At 33.6% G+C, this 26,411-nt stretch overlaps 1 protein-coding gene across 3 annotated transcripts in view; it reads left to right on the top strand.

The window, feature by feature from the left end:
* Positions 1 to 3,118: 3,118 nt before the first annotated feature.
* The window catches only part of Ctr1A (Copper transporter 1A), a 60,270-nt gene continuing 36,977 nt past the window's right edge, over positions 3,119 to 26,411 (top strand). For 2 of the 3 annotated variants that reach the window (XM_089642883.1, XM_089642885.1), the window contains exon 1: positions 3,119 to 3,341. The gene's annotated coding sequence lies outside the window, so the exon portion shown is untranslated. Of the gene's footprint in view, positions 3,342 to 22,910; positions 23,175 to 26,411 lie in introns of those variants that run through there. The other variant, XM_089642884.1, reaches the window with a different exon arrangement.

Raw genomic sequence — 26,411 nt, forward strand, 5'->3', positions numbered from 1 at the left:
ATGAATGCGATGAATGTGTTTTGGTTTCTTTTTATTCTTTTTTCTAGTAGTATTCGTAGCGACAATATTGCTTCTCTGGTTCCTACACCTCTTCTAAAGCCATACTGGTCTCCGGAAAGGATGTTCTCTACAAATACTATAATGTCAAATACATATATATATATATATTTTTTTTTATAAATCGCTAATATTGTCTTCAATAATTACATATATTTTATGTAATATTTCATACCTCCATCACCCCGTATCGAGGAATGAATACATTAACACGAATATTATACTGGCATACAAGCGTAGTCTAAGGCCAATTTAAATAAATAATATATCACAATAAAAGTATATAAATTTTTTTTAGACCACTTTAATTTTAATTACACTCTACCGGTTTCAGAAGCATCTTTCCTTCGTCAGGAGAATATTAAAACTATTACAAATATGAAATTAATATATCATTATCGTCATAGAATAGAAGAACTGTAAAAATGCATTCCATGTAGATTTGAATGGAAACCATTGTCGCCACTTGACTTGGTACCTTTTGGTTCTAACCCATTTAGCACATGCTCTATCTTTCTTACACTTACACTTGAATTTCATAATGATGAAACACAGTTAGGTTTTTGAAATTGAAGCATAAAACGGTTCGTCGTAATAATTTAAGTAATAAATAATTATTGAAGACAATATTAGCGATTTCTAAACGAAAATCTGAAATAGAAAAATCAAAAAAGGATATGGTCACATCTAGGACTCGAACCCAGGACTCTTGGCTTGCCGGGGCACCGCTCTTTACCACTGAGCTAATGGGACCCTATCCCCTTCGGTCACATTTAACTGTATCATACTTCGAATAAGAACTACCAACATTGTCTTCATTTTTTCACAGCACATTTTTTTATTGGCAACTATCTTTATGTATGATTGCAAGATTCAACCCGAACTAAATGCAATCTAGACAGCGTCTTTTTAGATAAACCTATCTTATTTTTTTTTTTTTTTATGTGCGACATCTATTGACTTTTCTGCAAGTCTGGGATGAATATTTATTTTTTGGAATAACTTTATTGAGTAAAACCTCAAATTGTAATATTTAATTATTGAAGACAATATTAGCGATTTCTAAACGAAAATCTGAAACAGAAAAATCAATAAAGGTTGTTACGGAACTTCGCTGAAAAAAAAATTCCGCACATCCAAAAACATCATATGTGATTCCCCACATCAATTTTTCGAAATCCATGGGGGGGGGTAGCAGGTTTTTGTTATGGTTTTGTTGTTTTTATAATTATTATTTGTGATTTGGCTGATTCAAATAACTTGTCTCTGAAGTAGCCTTTTAGATTTTTTCGTCGCCGATTCTCGTTCTGAGTAGCCCAAATGGCGATAAATCGCCTTCGTTGGCAACACTGGTCACGGCACGGCCATAATTTGAATTTAATAATTAAATTTGTTACACAAAAAAAAAGATAATAAAACACTGATTATTATAAATCTGCGGCGCGCTAATAAATATGTCAATAGACAATCTTGACATTTCTGCATAGAGTTATGATGGAGTACCGTTTTAGTCCGATGTGATAAGTTTGTCATAACTATACTTAAGGGAGTTTAATATTAACACAATGCATGTAAAAGAAAAGGAAGAACGATTAAAAAATAAAGAAGTTACGTAGTTACAATTTTTTTTAAACATTTATTAAAAATAAGTGTATTAGGTTGAGTGTAAGTTTAAATCTAGGCTTAATACTATTATTAATTCTAATTCTTAAAATTAACTGTCCGTTTCCTTAATTCTAATTTATTGTTCATTTAATGTCTTTAAAAATTTGTTTCGCGTTACGAAATAAATATACCAAAATTGTTCAGGAATTTCATTTAAGATGATTCTGAATTCGCGGATCTCCACATTCGCACTTATCACTGATAACACAAGCGGCAACTTGGGCTGGTTCCGAAGGGCGGAATCAGTTCAGCCTGGGCCAAGGCTCAGAAGAGCGGAGTTGGCAGGCAGCGACTTCTGAGAGGGCAGCTTCCTGGGCGGTAGAGCCTCGGCGACCGCTCCAAGGGGGAGGGCAGGAGGTTTCTCGGTGGAGGCGAGATGGTAACTCCTGAGAGGGCAGCTTCCTGGGCGGAAAAGCCTCGGCGACCGCTCCAAGGGGGGAGATGGTAACTGCCGAGAGGGCAGCTTCCTGGGCGGAAGAGCCTCGGCGACCACTCCAAGGGGGGGCGGGATGATAACTCCTGAGAGGGCAGCTTCCTGGGCGGAAGAGCCTCGGAGACCGCTCCAAGGGGGAGGGCGGGAGGTTCCTCGGCGGGTGAGGAATCTCCTGCTCCTGAGGCGAGATGGTGACTGTTGAGAGGGCTGAATCATTTGTCTTCAGCAGCGCGATCCGGCGACCGTAGAACGCCTGTGGTGGGGTGCTGGAACTATAGTGGTTCCGCTTTACACCAATTCGGTACGTTGTTCGGGTCCATGGCGCTGGCATCGCTATTCTCACCGCTAGATTTATTATTATTGTTAAATATTTTAAAATTACATTTCGTCCAATACGACCTTCAAATTATTGCAATATAGCCTAGCGCCTTGGGTGAAGGTTTTCATTGCCCTTGGGTCGCTGGCTTAACATTTTCCGCTCCTACTCTACAGCTAAATCTGCGGACTAATAGGTGTAACCCTAGGTTGACTTCCTAATTTTTTATAACGGTTGCCGGCCAATCTATACACAAAATATTTAAGGTCTAATAATACGAACTGCCGCCTCCATCTACGTGTAAAATTACGAAGAACATGTGCGGGCGAACGTCTTCAATTTGGTCGTTCTGTGAATTCAAGTTACGTAAATACCTAGGGACATATCATGTTTAGCCAAAGGGAAATTTATTCGTTTGTGAAATCGAAAGATACAGATTAAGCTCCCCTCTTTACCAGTCATTTAATTTTCTACAGTACGGCCTGTATTACTAAAGATGGCGGTGGTAGTTGCCGTTTCATAAGGAATCGAATCATACACCTCTGGTATAGTGCACTCTATGTACAAATGGAAAAGGATTTCTAAACATTTCAACAGAGCGCCCAATCTACTTCTGTCACTTTATCTGTGTATCTAGTTCAATTTCTCTTCTATGGCGGTCGCGCTGTCACTTTCCGTCAGAGCAAAGTGAAAGGTTCCCTGCTCTAATTTCCATTCATTGAATAACCCCGCTCCGTGCCGCAATGTGCTCTAAACCTGGTGAATTGTGACTCTTTTGTGAAATATTCATTGTTAATTCTTTATACTTCAAGGCTAAAATCGTCATTATATAACTCGCTAAACCTTCGCGAGAAAACTGCTACAGAATCGGTGAGTTGATTATTTATTTTCAATGTATTCTATTTGAGTATTAAACATATAAGATGTCTTTTTTTAATACACAATTAATTTCAAAAGACAGCTCTTTCATTTTGAATCTTGACATGCAACATATGTTATCTTCTGTCATATTATTATTTAATAAGTGTAGTTTTTTTATTCTAAATGTGGTGGATACCAATAAAAAGTTGTCAAAAGAACCAGGGCTAGCAGTTCATAGTTGTTTGTTAATACCAACACTTGCAGAGGAGGGATGAAAGTAGACTGAATGCTGTAGAAATGAGTGCCTGTGGAGAAGGAATGCACCATGTAAGCATAGAACACGATTAAGAAAGGGACTCTTACATTGTTTGGACATGTAGAGCGGATTAACAGACAAAGCAAAGTCAGGAGAATATATGATGCTGAAGAATGTATGACAGAAGAAGTGTATGACAGAATGTATGACAGAGTCAGTCCATTTCAAGAATCAGAATAACGGAACAGTATGTACCTTTGAGACAATGTATGAATGTGAACGAAGCAATGAGTGTGTGCAAAGATGGTGTTGTGTGGCGGTCCGTCCTCTGCCTACCACCCCTGCAGCGAATCAGCGTGTAATTTATTGGGGCAATCATATACCAAGGAGACAAATTTTGTGCAAATCTCAGATCGATTAATATCTTAAGGCGGAACTAGAACTTCGCCAATGATATGAATGAGTTTATTTACCGTTGGTTGCTTCTATGGGCTCTTTGGATCGATTTAGATGTTCTGCCTTTGAGGTTATTATATTTTCACTTAACTCCAACATTTTAATTATTATTTTGTTTTATCTCCATACTCTTCTGTTATTCTGATCCTTGACATGATCCGACTCAAGTATTTGATCCGCATGGTCGTGTCGTATCTTCCTTTAGGCTTCCCCGATTTCTTCTATCATGCGCGGTGTAATTTCTGATGAATTGTGAACCTTTTGTGATATAACTATTGCAAATTTTATGATACTCTATGTATCGCTCTGGTAAAAGACTTCCATTCAGAACCGAAACGTTGCTTGAAATGGCTTTAGCTAAAGTATTTAGTGACCAGATTCGAATAGCCAGGTACTTCCCAATACCCAACCTTCCCTCCTCTTCCCCACTCCCTCACAACACACCTAGTTCGGGATACCATAGTACCACTGGCCGAAGACGGTTGGGAGCAGTTGTGACTCTTGTACGGTATTTACATAATTTTTTCAATTAATGCACAAACCTCTAGCCAGGTTTGTCAAAACAGAATGCAATCAAAAACATGTAATAATAATAATTAATTGTAGTGGTCTAAAATAAATGTATGTGTTTATATTGCATGTAATAATAATACATGAAAATAAACGCATGACGTTTTTCAACGAGTTTTAAAATCAATCTTTTATTATAATAAACCATTGTTCTTTTTGAATGAGTTTGTTTGTGTTTAAAAATGAATACAAAATAATGTTATGTAATGTTTAAAATAGCTAGCACAACCATATGGATAGCACAACCAGGGTTGACCTGAACACAGTAGGTTCTCACACAGATGCATTATCTGCGTACAGCAAACTTCAAATTTGTATTCAAACTACTTTTCCACTTCTGAAATTAAAATTCATGAACACATTAACCAATTCCACTGTACTGTTTATTTTCGTGATAAGATTCATGATCCAAACCGCGGATTTCCATAGAAACGAGCACAGAAATGTCAAAACTTTTCCATTTGAAAATGCAAAAAAATCAGTATAGATTCCAATCTTAACTAATGGAGTGGAGTCTTTCGGGTGATAATTCTGTATTTGTTGAGGGTGATCCAAATCCAAAGGACTAACTTCTTTAATACCTTCGAGTGAACTGGCTGTTTAATTAATTGAAATTTAATTGATGGAAACCCATAAATATATCAATGAATTTCCATTAAACTCACAAATGTCCATAAATAGCCATTAAATATCAATGAATTTCCACAAAACTCACAAAATTTCAAAAAATCGCCATTAAATATTAATGAATTTCCGTTAAACTCACAAATGTTTATAAATAGCAATTAAATATCAGTAATTTCCATTAAACTCTCAAATGTCCATAAATGTTTACAAATGTCCATTAAAAGCATATATATATCAATATCATTGAATTTCCATTAAACTTACAAATGTTTATAAATAGCCATTAAATATAAATAATTTCCATTATATTCTCAAATGTCCGTAAATGTTTATAAATGTCAATTAATAGCCATATATATCATTTAATTTCCATTAAACTTACAAATATTTATAAATAGCCATTAAATATTGATGAATTTCCATAAATATCCATAGATATCAATGAATTTCCATTAAACTCACAAGTGTCCATAAATAGCCATAATATTAATGAATTTCCATAAATATCCATAACGAGCCATAGATATCAATGAATTTCCATTAAATTCAAAATGTCCATAAATATCCATTAAATATCAATGTATCTCCATAAAATTCACATATTTCCATAAATATCCATTAAATATCAATGTATCTCCATAAAATTCACATATTTCCATAAATATCAATTAATTTCCATAAAACCCCATAAGTATCCATGAATTTTCATAAAACCCACAAATTTCCAAAAAAACTCGCATATTTCTATAAATACCCATGCATTTCCATAAAACCTGCAAATTTCCATGAACATCCATAACTATTTTGCAAAAAAAAGTCCTCTGTACAGTATCTGAAATTTAGTGTAATCAATGAAGAGACAAACAGATAGAAATGCGTGTTGTGTGTCTGTGGGTCTGTGCGGCCAAAGTAAACTCGAGTTTTTTTTTTACTAATGATGAAAATGATCAAAAAATAATCAATTTAACTGTCCTGCCCGGGGCCTAGGAATCAAAATGTTTTTGCTGCCGCAATAAAAAGTAACATATTAAATTCAATAGCTACAATATCCGTCTGAGTACCTATTGTGCGAAACAAGGCAATTTTTTGTTATTATTTCTGCCCCAGTTTACGAAATAGAAAGTAAAAATTCTTTCCGATACAAAAAGTCAATGAGATAAATTCAGAATCATTGTCATAATTACAATATTAAAATGTAGATTTGTCTTAAAACACATTGAAACGTTTGAAATAAAGTGGTAACATATTATTATTGGCGTGGACCGGCGAAAAATCACGGGATAGTAATAATAATTGGATAAGTTGTATAGCGCCGTTTTGTGAAAAATCACGTCAAGGGCACTGTACAATCTATTACGAGTTCCTAGGCTCTATCTATTTATATTATAATTGTAGGATTTGTGAAGATGAAAGTAGGTATTTATAAAAAAAATATTTGCCTCAGGATCATTGCCTTTCAAAAGACGATCAGAAATTTAACTTTCGAATGAACACCGTTACTTAACTTGAAAAATTATAACATCTCTCAAAAATTTTAACTAAATAAATACAAATTTCAAGTAAAGTCGCTATCCGCGTCTGTTTGTGCGCCTAGTTCTTCTAAACTATGCAACGGATTTTGATAGGGTTTTCACTATCATTTATAAAATTTCTTCCTTAAAGTTACACAGTACATCATAGACATATGAATATTAGTAGACCTGCCCTAAGTGATTAAAAGCGTATTATCCCCACTCCCCATACCGGTTCCATTGGAGCCGGCTGTGCTCGCGTATGGCCTCAAGTGAAATTTGAAAACGTGACGTCATCATTCTTGTGCGAACTATGGTCGAGGCATCATCGGTTCATTTTACGAAATAACACGGCAAAATGTTGACTTGTACTATGAAAACTTGTAAAAATAGATGTGAAAAAGAGAATAAACCCAATTGTCGTATTACATTCCATATATAAGCATTATTTTACTTTATTTTAAGCATATTCACATCGTATAATATGGATCAGTTGTTACTATCACATCGAGAAACGTCTGGACGCGAAACACAAAGCTGGTTGGTTGCTGGGAAGTAAATTATGAACATTTATAAAAGTGTCTTAACTAAATACTTAAAAGAAATATTCGACTCTGAAAATAGAACCGAATTTTTTTGCCGAATTTGGACTTCGCAAATTTGTTCATAACGTGGCGAGTAATTTGCGCTCCCATGTAAAAATGTCTATTCATTCAAAAGCAGATTTTACTTTTAATAACTAAATGGTGATATTATAATGCGAGATGCCTATTTACTGTCAGATTGATTTATTGACGAATCACAGTCAGCCTTACGCCCTTCGTTCTTCAACAGTTGATTTTACCCCTCGCCATTATCTTCTCGTCTATTAATTCCTATGTCTGTGCAGTAAATGCATATTATATTTATAGAAAGTAGAGAAAAGTCGATGTTTTGTAATCAAGTCATAAAAAATGTATATCTCCTAATGATAACCCTAGCAACACCGGGTACACGTCAGCAGGTACAGAATCATTAATTAATTAATTGATATAAAATAATTTCAACCTACTTTATAACTTGTCTGAATCATTCTGAAAATCAGTTCCAATTTTGAAAATCAAAGCGAATCCCAGTTAAAGAGTTCATAGAACCGGAGTTACAGACACGCCACAAGTATTTTATTCATATTGCGTTAGTTGTTCGTTACTCGTTAAATAATATTATTTATCGTGTTTAATATCTTCCAAGGCTAACTTGATGGCTAATGGCTTATAATTCTACCAATCACAGCGCAGCACGTGGTGCTCTGGTTTACCAACGGCGACGGGTACATACTTTCATGTCGGACTAGGCATGGCAAACCTATTTTACCCGCGGGCAAGAATTTACTATTTAAAACTTAGTCAAACATTTTTTTTTTGAAATTCTGAATTTCAACAATTTCAGTATAGGTTCTTCAAAGAGACCCTCCACAAAGCATCCCCAAAGATTTCGTAGATAAAAATTTACCTCCGATCCTCCTGTGTGGAGTTATCGTTCTCAAGATACAAAATATATAAAATCACCCCCTTAAGGCGATGCACTATGTCGTGTAATATTTTAAATCGAGCCGCTATCAATAACACCCCTTACGTAGATGGCGATAAGGTTTAAATTCCCGCTTAACACCATCCGTCTGTTTTGATTTATGCAAGAACAAAAACATGGCCAAAAAGTGACTTTTATTTTATTTTGTGGATGTTCAGGCATAAATGTTTAAATTTTTTCCGATCATTTTATAAATAACTTAATTTGCCACATTATACAATAAAATCATAACGGAAAATGGATTCGTAAATAGGAGATTTTGAACTTTAAAGCAGTTTTCATAGGCCTTATACATTATTTTGTTCTGGGCTTATAAAAAGACTCGATTATTTCAAAGGCAAAGATGTATTCTGCTCGCAGTATTTAATTAAAGCATCTGAAACATTTGTAGGCGACCAAATTTTAAACCAAAAACACATGATTTTGCATTACTACGAATTGGTGTACATTATAAATACCAAAAAATATGTTTAAGATAAATTGAAGGTTTTTCTATCGTTTTGCTTAAGTAGAATACAAATAAAAAAAATAAATTACTCCATAAAAAAATATAAATGTAAGCTACTAAAAAAATATTTTTTCAATAGAGTTGTATGAACGCGTAAAGGAAACAACTTTAAAAAAATACATTATTATAGATAAGATTATCTATGACAGTTTCACTTGATTAACTTTTTTGCTTTCTTATAAAATTATTTAGAAAATAAATAAAAACCAGTTTTGTGCTTGAACTCGAACGTTTCTAGACTCCGTTTGTCAAGCGATTTTAATGCTATTATTACCTACAATATAAGGTTTACCAAGAATATACACATTTTTGGCTTGTAGCTTCCTCTTAAACAGTGATTTCCTTGCCAAATGTCACTGATAAACAGCCTTTGCCTTGCTTTCTCCTGCATATTGTTATTATGCGAAAAGGGACAACAAATAATGCAAACTATATATATCCTCCATGGTATGAATGAGTTCATCGAATTTGAATATACGAATAGTTTTACAGTAAAATAAGTTTAAAACGTGCTGTACGCAAGTGATGCATCTGATTGAGTACCTGCTGAGTTCGTGTCAACTCTGTCTGTGATACCTATTGAAAGTTGTATCCACTGAAGATTATATATCTACAGAAGTGTTGTATGCGCGTGTTCCCAAAGTAAGCGAAAAGTTATCTAAATTCTTGATAAATTTATGAAAAAAAAAATCCAAATTATTACTTTGGCTGAACGTGTAATCAATTTAATTGTCCTGTCTGGGGCCTAGGAGTTGAAAGGTGTGTAATTTAAATTGGCGCAATCGACAGGGTACTTACCCACCTTACCCTATTCCCTTTATCCTTCCTCTCCCCACTCAGAAATAATAAAATAATGATTGTGTTTCGTCAAGCTATCTTGTCAGTGTTTAAGAACGGTTTTGTTTCAACCGAGCTACCGACAACTCTGAATTAAATTGGATATAATCCGGACGAGCATTGAAGTTTTTTCTTTCATTGGAATGACGACAGACAGATATCGGGGATTTAAAGATGCCATGTATAATCAAAGCATTGGAGTTACGCACACAAGATTGGTGTTTGCAGCTTCAATATGACCTTTATTGAGTAGTCAACTGCGCGGCCTTTTTCATAAAAACTTAAATTTGGATTTAAGCCCGCGCATACTCAATTTCTACCGATTTATTACAAGTTTCTCTTTAAGTTTTTTAGGGCCAAAAATATATGTTATTTTTTAAGATAATAAACATACATTTCTAATGCCGAAACGTTAATTATATGAAATAGAAAAAAAATCGCAAAGTAAGCTCCGAAAATTATTTAAAACATGTTTTGTTCTGTTATGTAGAATGTTGTAGGCATGAAAAAAAAATCACAGTGTATCTTTAAATGCAGCTAAAGTATTTTCGAGAGATTATTGCTTTATTTCAAACGAGTCGTGTTTTATTAAATATTTTCACCACTTTCGCTTAATTATTATCGGTTTTTTTTAAATATTAGAGCGCTCTCTCTAACATTCATATTTACATATCTCCTTTTCAAACCATCTTTGAAAGCTTACTACGCAGCCTTAAGGTTAAAATACCCAACCAAATTAAAAGATAAAATAAAGATAAATAGAAGACATAGCATATATAATTGATAAATAGAAGGTATACCATTTATAAAATATAAAATAAAGATAAATAGAAAATATACCATATATAAAATATAAAATAAAGATAAATATAAGGTTTACCATATATAAAATATAAAATAAAGATAAATATAAGGTTTACCATATATAAAATAAAGATAAATAGAAGGTATACCATATATGAAATATAAAATAAAGATAAATAGTAGGTATATCTTATATAAAGTAAAGATAAATAGAAGGTTTACCATATATAAAATATAAAATAAAGATAAATAGAAGGTATACCATTTGAAATACAAAATAAAGATAAATGGAAGGTATACCATATATAGAATATAAAATAAAGATAAATATAAGGTATACCATACATAAAATAAAAAAAATCTGATAAATAGAAGGTATAGGGTATAGCACATGTACGGATATGTGCTATTTTATTTATTTGTGTGTTTAAATTATAAAATACACAATTAATACAGGCCAGAATTCGATTTTTCATGATTTTTGAGGCAACTTTGGCAATTACTTGTCAGTTAATTATAATTAGTAATTACTTTAAAAATATTACTCTACTAAATAAATTTGATGAAATATAAAATAAAATAAATTTGGTTGAAAAAAGCATTTTGATGTGCGTAAATTAAAATTACAAACGACCGATTTACTTTGGAACATTTTTAATTTTATTTATTTATTTGAAATACATACATATGACAGATTTACATAGAAGAAAAACATATGGTTCTAAAAACTAATTACAATAAAATATTTTCGTAAACGTAACTACCCAATTCCATAGAGCAAAACGTTTCTCGTGTTTTAATTGGGGAGTAGTGCCATTACAGTATATGAATTTCATTTCTACTAAAAAAAACGCTTTTTTGGGTAAAAATGTTTTTTTTTTATGTTTTACTTTTCATTTTATAACTAACTAACTTTGGAGGATTGTGATAATTTAAATGGGTTGTTGGCCGAATGATTCTGTTGTTCTCCAATCCGCAGAATCCACGGTTGCGTGATTACTCTCGGTGTGTATTAATGAGAATTCAGATATCTTCAATTTAAATGGGTTGTTGATTGAATAGTTCCGTGGTTCTCCAATCCGCAGAATCCAAGGTTGCGTGATTACTCTCGGTGTGTATTAATGAGAATTCGGATATCTTCAATTTAAATGGGTTGTTGACTGAATAGTTCCGTGGTTCTCCAATCCGCAGAATCCAAGGTTGCGTGATTACTCTCGGTGTGTATTAATGAGAATTCGGATATCTTCAATTTAAATGGGTTGTTGACTGAATAGTTCCGTGGTTCTCCAATCCGCAGAATCCAAGGTTGCGTGATTACTCTCGGTGTGTATTAATGAGAATTCGGATATCTTCAATTTAAATGGGTTGTTGACTGAATAGTTCCGTGGTTCTCCAATCCGTAGAATCCAAGGTTGCGTGATTACTCTCGGTGTGTATTAATGAGAATTCGGATATCTTCAATTTTAGTTTTTATTTTAACAAAACTCACGTTCCAATAATTTTATGAACAAAACAGATCGCGTGCGTTAGAGGAGATTTAGGGCTAAACCGACGGCTAGACCACTGGAGATAGAATGAATTATTTGCCGCGCGAGGTATCGCGCGCAGGTTCATAGTGATACCAGCCTCACAAGAATGTGGATAAAAGTAATGTTGTCATTATTTTCGGGAGATGTAAACTTCCTATAATTTACCCCATCACACCGTTTCCTCGCAGGGGTAGGCAGGGAGCACGGACCGCCAAACAGCTCGGTATTGGCACACACTCCTTGCCTCATTCACATTCATACACCGTCTCATACTCTTCTGTTATTCTAACTGTTTACATGGTCCGACTCAAGTATCTAATTCACTCGATCGTGCCATGTCTTCCTCGGGCTTCCCCGACTTCTGCTACAATTCAAATTTGCGTCGTATAATCTCCTTACACCCTTTCATAGCTCATTCGCTTTACATACCCAAACCATCTAAGCGTCCATTTCTTAATCTTACTCATTGCGCTTACATCAGCCTTGCACTCTTTGCGGATCTACACATTTCTCACACGATCAGATCATACATGGTTTTATCACACATACGCCTCAGGGATCTCATTTCTACAGCATTAAGTCAACTTTCATCCTTTCTCTGCCAGCTCCATGCCTCACTTCCATACGTCAGGGTAGGTACCAGCACTCCATTGTGGATTGCTAGCTTCGCCTCTTTGGACAATTTTTTGTTAACGCCAACTGCGTTCAGTCCTCCAAAAATACAAAAGTAGCCTCTAAAATCAGAAAAATACCAAAGTTGCCTCTAAAATCAGAAAAATTTAGTGGCACATATATCATAATTAAATAAAATAGCACTTATCCGTACTAGATATTTGCTATACCTTTTGATTAAAAAATAATTATTTAGTTTTGTTGTGTATTTTGGCCTGAAATCCAAATTTTAGTTTTGTATAACTTTGTTATTTTTTTATTATTTTAACTTTCTGTGATACTCATTTATCTATGTTAACCTTGAAATCTGTATGTATTGTTTTAAAATTACATATAGTTTTTGGCAGAGGGCGTCCCTAGTATATTTTGTATAAATGGTAATCTGAAATTAGACCACAATAATAATTTGTCGTGAAATTGACGGTACTGTAATTTACCACGATTAAAAGTTCAGTGACTTTGGATAAATTATAATTTGTTGCTTATTTTGCGGTTGTCATTCAAAAAAATGCTAATAATATCGTGTACGTGATAACAAAAAAAAACATTGGTAAAAAATCTCATCTTACTATAGGTACTACAAAATATAGATTCTATTAAAATATATATTTATTATTGACTTGATGACTATTATATCCATGTGCAAATAGTGGATTATAGCACGTACCAATAAATTTAATTTGTTCATCTATACCATGTAATATGAACTCAATTCTTTCAAGAAATGAAAACAAATTTAATACAATATTGTATCGGTATGACTTTATTGAAATAATTGACCTTTTATAAGTACAAAACTATTCATTCAATTTCATATTAATTGGCGCAAACATACCTATCATCCATCTTAATGTTTTAAACCAGAGGTTCCCAAACTTTTTTGCCCCGTAGACCACTTGCCAATTTTTTTCCCCCTGCCTGCCGAATATTGAATTTTCCTAAAACTATGTGATAATCATTTATTTTTTTGGTAAAAATATTCCCTTCCCTTGCCTGTCCAACAACCGGGTGGCGGTATACAGGGGCACCCTTGTGAGGTATTGTCACATGATATCCGATTCTTCAACGTTCCATTTCCATAGTCAAAATGTCCTCAAACTTAGGACGGGTTGTTTCGGAGAATTTGAACAATTCATCAAATTTCAACGTTCATTTTCGGGTTCTGTGAAAGTCCTATTCAAGTTCTGTTACTATATCATTGTAGGCTAGTTGCTTGACAAAACTGAAATAAAAACAGAACTTGAAAAAATCTTTCACAGAGCTTGAAAATGAACGTTGAAATTTGATGAATTATTCAAATTCTCCGAAACAACCCGTCCTAGTTTTGAAGTCTGTGTGAAGTGCATTTAAATGTTGAACGTCATTATTACCCTGGACATTTTTCAAACACAAGTTGGGGAACTAGGAAAATTCGCGGTTTCCAATGTGCAATGTTTTGCTTGAATATATTAATTCTGACTAGAAAAGGAACGTAGACTCTATTTATATACCTCAATTAACAACTTTACGAAATATAAAAATACAAATATCAAATAAGTAATTTCTCAGTCTATTATATTTGTGTTAGGTGTATTGTGTCATTTACGGAACTCCTAAATGTTGACTTGAGGTAAATGGGGGTCCGCTCGTATGTACCCCCATTTGAATCACGTGGACCCCCAAATTTTTTTCTCGCTGACATAGACCCCCAGCATGCCGATATCGACCCCTGGGGGTCCATATAGACCACTTTGGGAACCTCTGTTTTAAACCCTCCAGGCCTCGGAAGGACATTACTAGCCACAAACATCATATTCCATTATAGCCTCTAAAGGACAGATCTGACCGGGGCGTCAATACATTATAAAAGTGTTTTTATCTATTTTTCTATAATGCGTAGATATGTGATATATTCGTCATTTGAAAGATAAATAATTATTCTTTACAGTTTGTATCAAATATTCATATTTTATTACATGGATAAAATTTTATAAAATTGTCTAAGTGTATGATTACGAATTTCGGCATTTTTTCATTGACAATATTTATACTTTTTTTATTGTATGAACGGTATAAAATGTAAAGTGACAGTTTTATTACTAATTACCTACACAAAAGGAATATGTTTTAAAAATATCGAATTATTTTAAAATTATGGACGTTGATCGAATCAAAATGTCCTGGTAAGTTTTTTTGTTAATATTTTCACGTTTGATATTAAAATTTTATTATTTAGAAAGATCTATGTTTTTTTCACATGCAAATATTTCAAAGATAATTTTATCTAGTTTCTAAAATATTATTTCTTTTTAACGACAACTTAAAAAAAGTAATATTTAGTACATTTTAGATACTTCGGGAGAATTCCGAAATTCTAAGAAAATGTTAATGTAAAGACTTGTTGGTAAAAATATTTAAAAACCTGAAGGGTTAAAGCATAACTATACACCGAATATAATTAAATTAGCGCCATATATGAAATAGCAGATAATGAATTATTTTAACCCTTAAATGCATGATTTATTTATTTTTCTGGAAAAAATATATTTTGTAGATATTTACATGCATATGCAAGGAAATATAAAGAATTTTATTTTTTTTGTAATTTTTTAATGATATTTGATTAAAAGAAAATTGGTGCAGGTTTACAACACAATGTATTTAAAAAAAATTAATATGAACAATTTACGTATGAAAAAAAAAAAAAACCTGAAAAAAATTCTCAAAACTAATAAGTGTACCGGAAAAATACGAGTTATTACATATAAGTATTGTATTATCGTATCTACTTACCTAAGAAAATCAAAATAATAACATCAAAACAAAACTGTAATTCTAACCTCCAACCAATTTTCGAGTATCTTCACTTTGTTAAAGAAAAAGTGACATTTGACATTCGCGAAAGAAAAAAAAGGTGACGCCACTCGATAAAATATATTACCGAAAACTTGATAATTCTAAAACGGCATGCATTAATTATATACCAAAGAGTTAAAGGCGGTTTGAACGGTATGTTGCAGTTTTGCAACAGTATGCATTTAAGGGTTAAGTATAACCTTAATTCGAGCGCTTTGCATTATTTCGTCTGTCTGTAAAATTGATGGAATGTTCCGTGTACGGTCAAATCTGTCTAGACAGAAGTCGTGTTGGATGGTACATTTTTACTGCGCCAGAGTTCGCACAAGCATTGTATACGCATCATGGCTTGGCCTATTTCAGCATATCGCACGGGAATGTGTATCGATATGATGAAATAGGTCAAGCCACGAAAATATAGCGTGGTCTGTCACAGGTTTTACTAACTAACTAACCACCACGAAGTTTCCCCGCAGGGGTAGGCAGAGAGGACAGACCGCCAAACAACTCGGTCTTGGCACACACTTCTTGCCTCATTCACATTTATACATCGTCTCATACATATACTCTTCTATTATTCTGACTCTTGACATGGCCCGACTCGACCTGATTCACTTGATCGTGCCATGTCTTTCTCGAGCGTCCCCGACTTCTGCTACCATTTCCATTTCGTTTGTAGCTGAAAAGTACATCTAAAAGTTGAAATATCAAAAAAAGTTATTATTATTTGTACTTCTACCATAATGTAGAATCATCTCGAAGTTAGTGCACTTTCACCCCGGACACTCTGTATATTTTTAATGATTTTAATAGTGAAATTATTTAAATAACGCTCCATAAAGTAATAATTAATAATATAAGCATGTACCGTATAATAATATATACTATAATAATAATTATTAAATCAATTTCGCTATCAATTCGTAATGCTGTAAAGAAACACGTAATAAAAATATTGATGCATTAACGAATACTAAAAATGCCAGCCGATCTGTTGACCGCGTGTCAATATTAATTCTAATATACAGGGTGTATCGGCACGTACCCGACAAACTTTAACCAGCTATTCCTTAGCATATTTGGAGTAAAAATCTTATGTGCACTTTGCTGCCCGGTAACGTTTTTTTTAATAAAAAAATTACTATTCATATTTTCACCACATGTCACCACTGTTTTATCCTTTGACAAAATTTGAAAACCCATCTGGCAAATATTTTATTCGAATTCCGTTGAATAATGCACGTGTGTACCTATATTGGCGCACGTTTACAGTCACAACGAAATAGCACGGCACCATTCGTCTCATTTTTAACTATTATTATTTAGTGTGTGCGAAAGAGCGAAGACGCTTTTTGACATACTTGCTTATAACAGCTGTTGAACACGAATCGCAATGCCAATGACAGTGATGTAGTGTGGAAATTTTATTTTTTATTGTTTTTAATTGAAAAAAAAATGCTACCGGACAGCAAAGTGCCCATAACATTTTTTACTCCAAATGTGCTAAGGAATAGCTGGTTAAAGTTTGTCGGGTTAGTGCCGATACACCCTGTATAATTTCGGTTTCTTGACCCTATCAAAAATTACAAAATAATCAATAAAATATCAAACACTATCATCATTACGTGTTTATTAAGAAATCAAAAACCACTTATTTTAAAACAATTTGAATTTTGTCAATTAATTAATGCAAATCTTGGAAGTGGAAATTAACCCACTTGCCGATATCCGATAGAGCTGAAACTCGACATATAGACTCGTTATCGATTACAATGGATTATATCATCTTTTGGTGGCAATCACGCATACACACGTGGATATAAACGCATTTCTCTGAAATTGAATGACATTACAGTTAATATACGAAATAAATGTCAGTTCTACCCAATCGGGATTTGGCTCATTTTTTAGCGTGGTTGACTCCAGTCCTTAAGAAGGAAGGTTCAATACTCAGTCAAACAAAGAATACATTTATTAAAAAAAATAGATAATTGGAGTAAAAAATGTTATGGGCACTTTGCTGTCCGGTAACATTTTTTTTCAACTAAAAACAAAAAATGATAAAAAAATCCACACTCCGTCACTGTCATTGGATTGTTTCTCGTGTTCAACAGCTGTTATTAGCAAGTGTGTCAAAAAGCGTGTTCGCTCTTTCATACACACTAAATAATAATAGCTAAAAATGAGACGAATGGTGCCATGCCATTTCGTTGTGATCGTAAAAGCGCGCTAATGTAGGTACGTACGTATATTATTCAACGAAACTCGAATAAAATATTGCCAGGTGGGTTTTCAAACTTTGACAAAGGATAAAACAGTGGTGACATGTGGTGAAAATATGAATGAAATTTTTTTATTAAAAACAAATGTTACCGGACAGCAAAGTGCCCATAACATTTATTACTCCAAATGTGCTAAGGAATAGCTGGTTAAAGTTTGTCGGGTACGTGCCGATACACCCTGTATATTGAAGTTGATTGAGTTGATTTTTTTGTCTTGAATGCAAATCTAAATGAAGAAAGGGATGCTTAGATATTTTTAATAACTTTAACCGTGTTGAGTGACCAGATCTGAATAGCCAGGTACTTCCCAACCTCCCTCATCACCATCTCCTTTCCGTCTTCATTCCTACAGCTGGGAGCAGTTTGGGAAACTACTTCACTGTGCAGGAACCGAACAAGATAAGATTAAGGTCACTTCTGGTACACAGATTCGCCCACAGCAGACTTGTAGCTGTTCGAATATTCGTTGGTTGTTTACGTTAATATAAATCTGAAATACCAAAGCAGATGTAATTTTATGCAGTATTGACAAATCTATAAACATAATGATGCAATTTTGCAAAATCAGGAAATGTTTAATATTTATGGGATATTCCAATGCGATTTGCGTGTTTAACGTGTTGATTTGCTAACAGAATTCCGTTGTGCTTATCTTAAGAGTTCTTAGAAGCCGAAATACATAAACACGCAAAGTAAGAAAGTAAGGTCCAATCATTGATGTATTATATTTAAATGAGACATGAAGCGAAAAAATAGTTTCCTCTTTTTTACCTCCAACTGACCGAGAATTATTGTCGTTGAACGAATGTCGTTGCGATCAGCTGACTTGAGAAATGCCCATCAAGGCCAGACCGGAGTTATATGCCCCTGTCTAAAGACATAAGAATACCATAGACAAATTATGAGTGCTTTATTTATTTATTGACGCCCTATTGGGCTTAAGTACACAACAATTACAAATTTCATTTTTGACAACAGTATAAAACAAACAATAGAAAATCGAAATAAAATATAATTATTTCTCGTACATTATTTACATTTAAAAAGTAGTGGACTAATTTGGCTTTAAATGTATTGAAGTTTAAATTAAATATGTCAGCGACATCACTTAGTTCATTGCCCAACTATTCTTTCTAACACAGAATTCGTAGCGAAGTTATTGTTGAATAAAATATTCCGTCTAGTATATTTTGGAGGTATATGTAAAGATAGCAAGTTTATAGTGTCAGGGCAGTCTAACCTTGAATGAACAATTTTATATAATAAAAGGAGATCAAATATTTTTCGCCTTTCAGATAATTTCGATAAGTTAAGTTTACTGCGTAAATTGACATAATTGATTTCAATAATAGGAATACCAATTTTGAAGTTAATAAAACGTTATTATTTTGAAAAAATTATTTTGAATTTTTTCAATTTGTTTGAATTGTATTCAACCTGACTTCTAACCAGAGACGTGTATAGTAATTTTATAGTTTTTATGTTATTAAAGTCTTAACGATTCTGAGAATAAATCCATGCATTTGTAATCCCTTACTGGTAATGCTATTTAATGTGATTCAAGAAGCGTAATTTGGAGTCAAAGATAACTCCAAGGTCATTGAATTCAAAAACTCTTTTTAGATTGGCATTGTTAATTGAGTAGTCGAATAATAAAGGGGTTTTAGATCTATGGAAACTGATCGTTGGGCATTTGTTGATATTAAGATGTAATTTGTTTACGATGCACCATTCATAAAGTGTATTTAAGTTCATTTGTAGAGTTCAACAATTAGAAGAATTACCGATCGATTTAAACATCTTTAGCTCGTCGGCGAATAGAAGAAAGTGAATATTATCGAAAATTAGTGATGAGCTGATTCCTAAGTTTTAAAATGGGTATTCCAGCAATTTAGTTGAACTACATACAATACTCTTGAAATGGTATAAATATGCTTAAAATATCGGATAGAAGGATTTTACGGACAAGACTACAAGGATGTGCGAGGAGATTCCTGGGATACCACCTTAGCCAGTGAGGGGTTATTCCTTTGTGGTACATGTATTATATTGTAAGCAGTCGATCATTTAATTATTAATTATAATTTACCGCATCTGTCTCACACTTGGAGACGTCCCATAACTTGCTGCATTACGATAAGTTTCGGTTTTTGCCATTACATGTTACATGACCTGTAATGTTGCTGTATTACGTCTATCAATCAAATTTAAATATTTTCAAACATAAACAGTACATTTCATACAGACAGGTGGTTTGGCTATAATAGTTAATTATTTACATTTCCGTGTCACGAAATAGATATTATTTTCCCGTTATTAATTCCCGTAAATGGTTTTATTTTTAGATCCATAATAAATTGTAAATAATTTCTCCAAACCTTTCTCCATTTCTCCTCCAAACATCATCAGTCTTATTTATAAATATTCCCTAAAACGTCGGAGCAACGCTGGTATAGCTAAACGGTGAGGAGGGCCGTAAACTGCTCGGGTTAAAATATTTACCCACGCAAGATTTTTTTATACTGGCACCACTTTGTCGCAATCCTCAAAAACACGGTAATTTTTGCATTTCGCGTTTAGTCGCTAGCTTCACATTTCTTCTGATAACATTTGCGATGTCATTGACCCGGTCTGCTTTGAATTGCTTCGAAATTTGGCCAATTTGATTATGCGTTCCGTATTTGATTTGAATCGATAAGTCCATTTTAAATATTCCTCTGATAGTTACTGCCAATGGGTATTACCGCTTTTCAACATTTTTATTGCGCGACTGATCAATATTTGTGAAATCAACCGATTGCGGATCTCCGTCTTAATCCCATAGTAATACATCCCGTAATAATCCGGGAGGTTGAACGGTTTAAAAATATGTCAGAATACTGCGGTATTACGGCCGGTATACGCAGTACGCATGCGCGTGATTACATGTAAAGTTTTTTACTAACTTGTTATTACCTTCCAGTATTATCTATTATGAGTAAGATGGAATATTATTTTGTGTTGTATTAAAAAAACGCTGCTGGATTTACGATTTATTTAACATTATTTAAGGTAATTGGGAATCCTAAACTGTATTATGTACGTAAAGTAAAAATAATATTTTTTTGAAGTAGCTAGTTACTTTGCCGAGTTTGAAATTTCCCTAGACATCAATCACACCACTGACCTGGTCTGCCTGGAGACGATGGCCAGCCGAATAGGACAAGAGGAGTAGGTACCTATATAATAACAGTCCTAATGCGGAACCACGAATCATGGGAAAGTAACGAATCAATCGCAAACGGCGCAATCTGCAGCTTGCGTTTGTTTCATTCCTTTCCCATAATTCGTGGTTCGGCTCGAAAGTGTATAGCATTACACAATGCACGTGTCTCGAAACTAGTTGTAATACATCATTATTTTTGTTGATTAATTTCTAGGAATTGTTGATTTTATATTGAACTTTGTTATGTGAGTTATTACGTTGTACTATCGGTGGTATAATATCCTTTTACCGGCTATATGTGGCCTTCTAGTGTTAACCCCAAATGTGTCAGCGAATATAGGTAGTGGGTAACGTCCGGGTTTTCACGAGCCAAATAAAAATACCGCCCGGGACCGTGTGGAGCCAGTGACATTATTGCATCCTCATATACTACCAGTATCGCCCTGGTGTAAGACCACCATTCAGAATTGAAACGTTGCTCCAAATGGCTTTAGCCGTGTTTAGTGACTAGATCTGAATAGCCAGGTACTTCCCCACCTTCCTCTTTCCCTTCCCCACTTACCTTCAGCCTCACAACATCCCCCAATTGGGGATGCCATAGTCTCACTGGCTCCAGACGGGAGCAGTTGGGACTCTCGTGAGGTATTCACTATAAAAAAAATTAAAAAAAATATGCATATGATATATGTTGTGAAGCTAAAGATAGGGGGGAAGGTAGGGAAATGGAAAGATGAAGGTGGGCAAGTACCTGACTGTTGAGATCTGGTCACCAAACACGGCTAAAGCTATTTCAAGCAACAAGGATCGTGGTATTTGACCAGAGCGAGACTGAAAGACCGCTCCTTCTACCATCTAAGGATCTAAGCTGTAAGCGCTAATATTGCTTGTGAAATGGTGGAGGACTTTGCTAGGCCACAGAACTGAACCCATGGCTCACTCACTCAGATATTAACTGCGCAAGTACTACTGACCTTTCATTGATAATAGACTTATTTAACATGTTTACTTACTTTTTACCTGCATGTTACTTTACTTGTGTAATTAACTTATACTTACCACGTAGTTCTATATCTGTCACCAAATGGACGTCCTTATAAAACTCTCCTTTTCTATTATGGTTACACATATAATATAAACAGATTTAGAAAGAGATTTCGCTTTTGCATTTAAAAGTTTACCACGGACAATCCCGTATAATTAAAAAAAATCGTCTAAAAGTTCATCGAGTTTGTCATATACTATTTTTATATAAAACGAAAAAAAAAATTGAAGTGATTATTAACATTTAATGTTTTTTAGGTTAATTATAAAATGGTAAATAAAGTTTATAAAAAAAACATCGGTAGGCGATTTTAAAAACTTTAGCTATGTTTGTGTTACAAATTTTAATATTTTTTAATTGCAAGTGTCCATTTATTCAATCAAAATCTGCAATAGTTTTTCAACTGCTTTCAAAACAGTTTTTCATTTGGGATACATTCAAATCTATTTGAAATTCAATGTCAACCTCTAATATATTATTACGTTAATGTCGGTCGAACCCACTTGCTCCATGCGAACTACAAACGGAAGTGCTGCCATCTCTTATATTCAAAGAGCACTGTCGAAAGTTTTCATGTATATTTATCTACCCCCGGGTTATTTATCTGATAATATTGATATTTTTTTCTCTAGGTCCGAGAGACGTGGGCGTAATAGTTACATAAAAATCTCTCAACACCATTTTAGGGTTAAATTCCATACCCAAAACTCTATCATAAACATAATATCTTACTTTCTAAGTGTTAACAGCCACAGGTGTCCTAAGCTAGGCCAACTAAATACAATACATGTATTATGTTATTTCAATATAATACAATCTACGTATAAAATACTTGTCCTTCAGGTAGTTCTCGACAGTCGCTAGCTAACGCTAGAAGGGAACGGTCGTTCAGTAATACTATCGTTTATTTATTTATTTATTTAAACATAATTTCTAACATCTCTCATACTGAACTTAAATAATGACTTCTCTGTTATAAACAATATTTTAATTGTGTGTTGATTATATTTTTTAATAAATAGTGCATCCGTGATTTTAAAGAAATTATTAAATTTATATTGTGATCGAAGTGTCGTCTTTTTTTTATAAATTTGAGACTTTTATTTTTAAAGTTTAAAGCGGTGCTTTTGAAGACTTGGGTATGTACTTTAAAAATAAGTAAAAAAAAAATTACGTGAATTCAAGAGTCCCAACTGCTCCCAAGCGTCTGGAGCCAGTGTGACTATGGCATCGCCAATTGGGATATGTTAGCTGAATGTAGTGGGGATGGGAAGGAGATGGTAAGAGGAACGTGGGAAAGTACTAAAATTAGATCTGGTCACCAAACACGGCTAGAGCTATTTCAAGCAACGCAATTTTTCAATTCTGAATGGCGGTTTTTCACCAGGGCGATACTTTGAGTATTTTCCACTACTGGAACGTGCCGCAAACAAAAACACTCTTTCCATCTTACTCATAATAAATATACAGGGTGTATCGGCACGTACCCGACAAACTTTAACCAGCTATTCCTTAGCACATTTGGAGTAAAAAATGTTATGGGCACTTTGCTCACTTGTCACTTACAAACATCACTAAATCTAACGCACGTGAGTGTCCCAGGCATGCAGTTCGTATTTCAGTCGTTGTTTTGGACACTTGCCAAAACTCTAACTCAAAACTGGACTCAAAACGTGACTGACTTATTTGCATAATGATTACTGTTGCCTGTTATACCGGCTGATGCAACTTTAATGATAATATCGTGACTTGTGACCTCTACTCTTATAAATATTTACTCAATATGTGACGCAATATGTAGAGTTTGACCAAAACTCCTCTAGGAGGTTGGTGCATTGACGATATAAAGATTCCCCTATCCTAACGGATTGCAGTCAGATGGGAATGCTGTTTTTACTCAACCGGTATTTCAATCCAAGATACTCCGATAATTGATCCCTTCGGCACCGGTGCACAGTCGCAAAACCCGCCAAAATGGCGCCCAACATTTGTATGCGTTTGACATTCGCCACAGCGGAACTCCCCGTAAATGTTAAGGAAGCTAAAAGTCTTACAGCTTTTCGTGCATTATGTGTCAATGTTGTGAAGTTCACATATCAGTACGTAGGTGATATTATTATTGTAGTTTTAGAATAAAAATAAACTAGATATAAAATGTAAAATTTATACCTAAATAAAATACATTATAACATTTTTTTTAAAAACTGTTTTGAATTTTTTCCCCTGTGTTTCCTCTACACAGCATCCCCAAAGACATACGTTCCGAGGGAAATTTCCCTAACCCCAAGGTAGGTACTCCAGATCAGGAGAAAGCAAGGCAAAGGCTGTTTATCAGTGACATTTGGCAAGGAAATCACTGTTTAAGAGGAAGCTACAAGCCAAAAATGTGTGTTTTCTTGGTATACCTTATATCGTAGGTAATAGGCATTAAAATCGCTTGACTTGCTAATCGGAGTCTGGAAATGTTCGATTTCAAGCAAAAAACTTGTTTTTATTTTTTTTTAAATATTTTTATAAGAAAGCAAATGAGTAGTCTGGAAATGTTCGATTTCAAGCAAAAAACTTGTTTTTTTTTTTTTTTTTTAATATTTTTATAAGAAAGCAAAAAAGTTAATCAAGTGAAACTGTCACAGATAATCTTGATAATCAAATGAGGAGTCTGGAAATGTTCGATTTCAAGCAAAAAACTTGTTTTTATTTTTTTTTAAATATTTTTATAAGAAAGCAAAAAAGTTAATCAAGTGAAACTGTCACAGATAATCTTAGCTATAATACTGTATTTTTTAAAAGTTGTTTCCTTTATGCGTTCATACAATTCTATTGAAAAAAAATATTTTTTAGTAGTTTGAATTTATATTTTTTATTGAGTAATTTATATTTTTATTTGTATTCTACTCAAGCGAAGCGATAGGAAATCCTTCAATTTATCTAAAGCATATTTTTTTGTATTCATAATGTACACCAATTCGTTATAAAGATTAATCAAAATAGTGATTTGGCATTAAGCTTCGCCTTAAAAGGTGATTGCGTTTTGAATGTTCCATTTTGAAGGTATAATAATATTACTTTTAAAAAGTCATCACATTTCAATTTTAAGAATTGCCAATAATAAATTTTTAAAAACTATACTATCCGAAATTAAAATGACCCATAAAACGACCCTCCACACAGCATTCCCCATAGTAATAAGCCCCGAGGGAATTGCCTTACCGTAATCCCTAACCGATAATTAGGTACTCAAGATCTTTTGGTCTCAATCAATTTGATGTTCCGAAACGGGAAAGGGTACCGAAAAATGAAAGAGACATAAATTCACGTTATGAATGTTCCACAACAAATAATAATAAATGAATAATGAATATACTTGGAGATTTTCATTTCTAGTTCCATGAGTCATTATTTATCGTCTTGTGCATTATATCACGTACCAGGTAGAAACACCACAACTTCTCAAACATATCAAAGGCTTATACATTTCTAATTCTTCATTGCAATCGAAGAAATGGCAAATACATGTTTATACAGCGATCATTTGGTTGGTAGGGGAGAGGACAATTACTTTGGATTTCCTCTGCTATCTAACTTCTCCATCCATTGCACAATCAACATTTTCCCGTTATAATGATGGTAGTCGGAGGAGTTTTGTGTATATACAATTAAACTAAATGCCATATTATTCAAATAGAACATTCTGAATAAGTTTGAAATTTCTGCCGCCTGTTTGATTTATGCAAAAAAAACATTTTTTTATTTTATGTTATCTTTCGATCACAATCCAAAGAACTTAATTTGCCGCATTATACAATAAAACTGTATCAGAAAAGCGGTTCATAATCAGGAGATTTTGCACTTCAAAGCATTTTTTATGGGCCTGACGCTTTATTTTTTTTTCGAGGCTTATAAATTGAAAAAAGTGCTCAATTTAAGCAAAAGCCAACATATGTTACCCGCAATATTTAATTCTAGCAAAGGCCAAGACGTGTTACTCGCAGTATTTAATTCTAGCAAAGACCAAGATGTGTTACTCGCAGTATTTAATTCTAGCAAAGGCCAAGATGTGTTACTCGTAGTATTTAATTCCATCAAAGACCAAGATGTGTTTAATTTAATTTATTTTAATTTAATTTATTTATTTATTTAATTCAAAAAACAGTTTTTACATAAAAAGCATACTCTGCACATCTCACTAGGGCATTCCTGTATCAAGATGTGCAGCTTTACAATAATATCATTTAAAAAATACATATATGTAAATTTAAAATAATAACAACATTAAATTAAATTTAAACAAAAAAAAAAAAGTTTACGACACGGACGTTTCGAGACCGGTAGACAAAAATAAACAAAATTTTAGTAAGAAATGTATGAAAAAAATA

This window comes from Hesperophylax consimilis, chromosome 19, assembly GCF_061612785.1.
Source record: "Hesperophylax consimilis isolate HC1 chromosome 19, BYU_Hcon_1.0, whole genome shotgun sequence".
In the NCBI taxonomy this organism is placed as follows: Eukaryota; Metazoa; Arthropoda; class Insecta; order Trichoptera; family Limnephilidae; genus Hesperophylax; species Hesperophylax consimilis.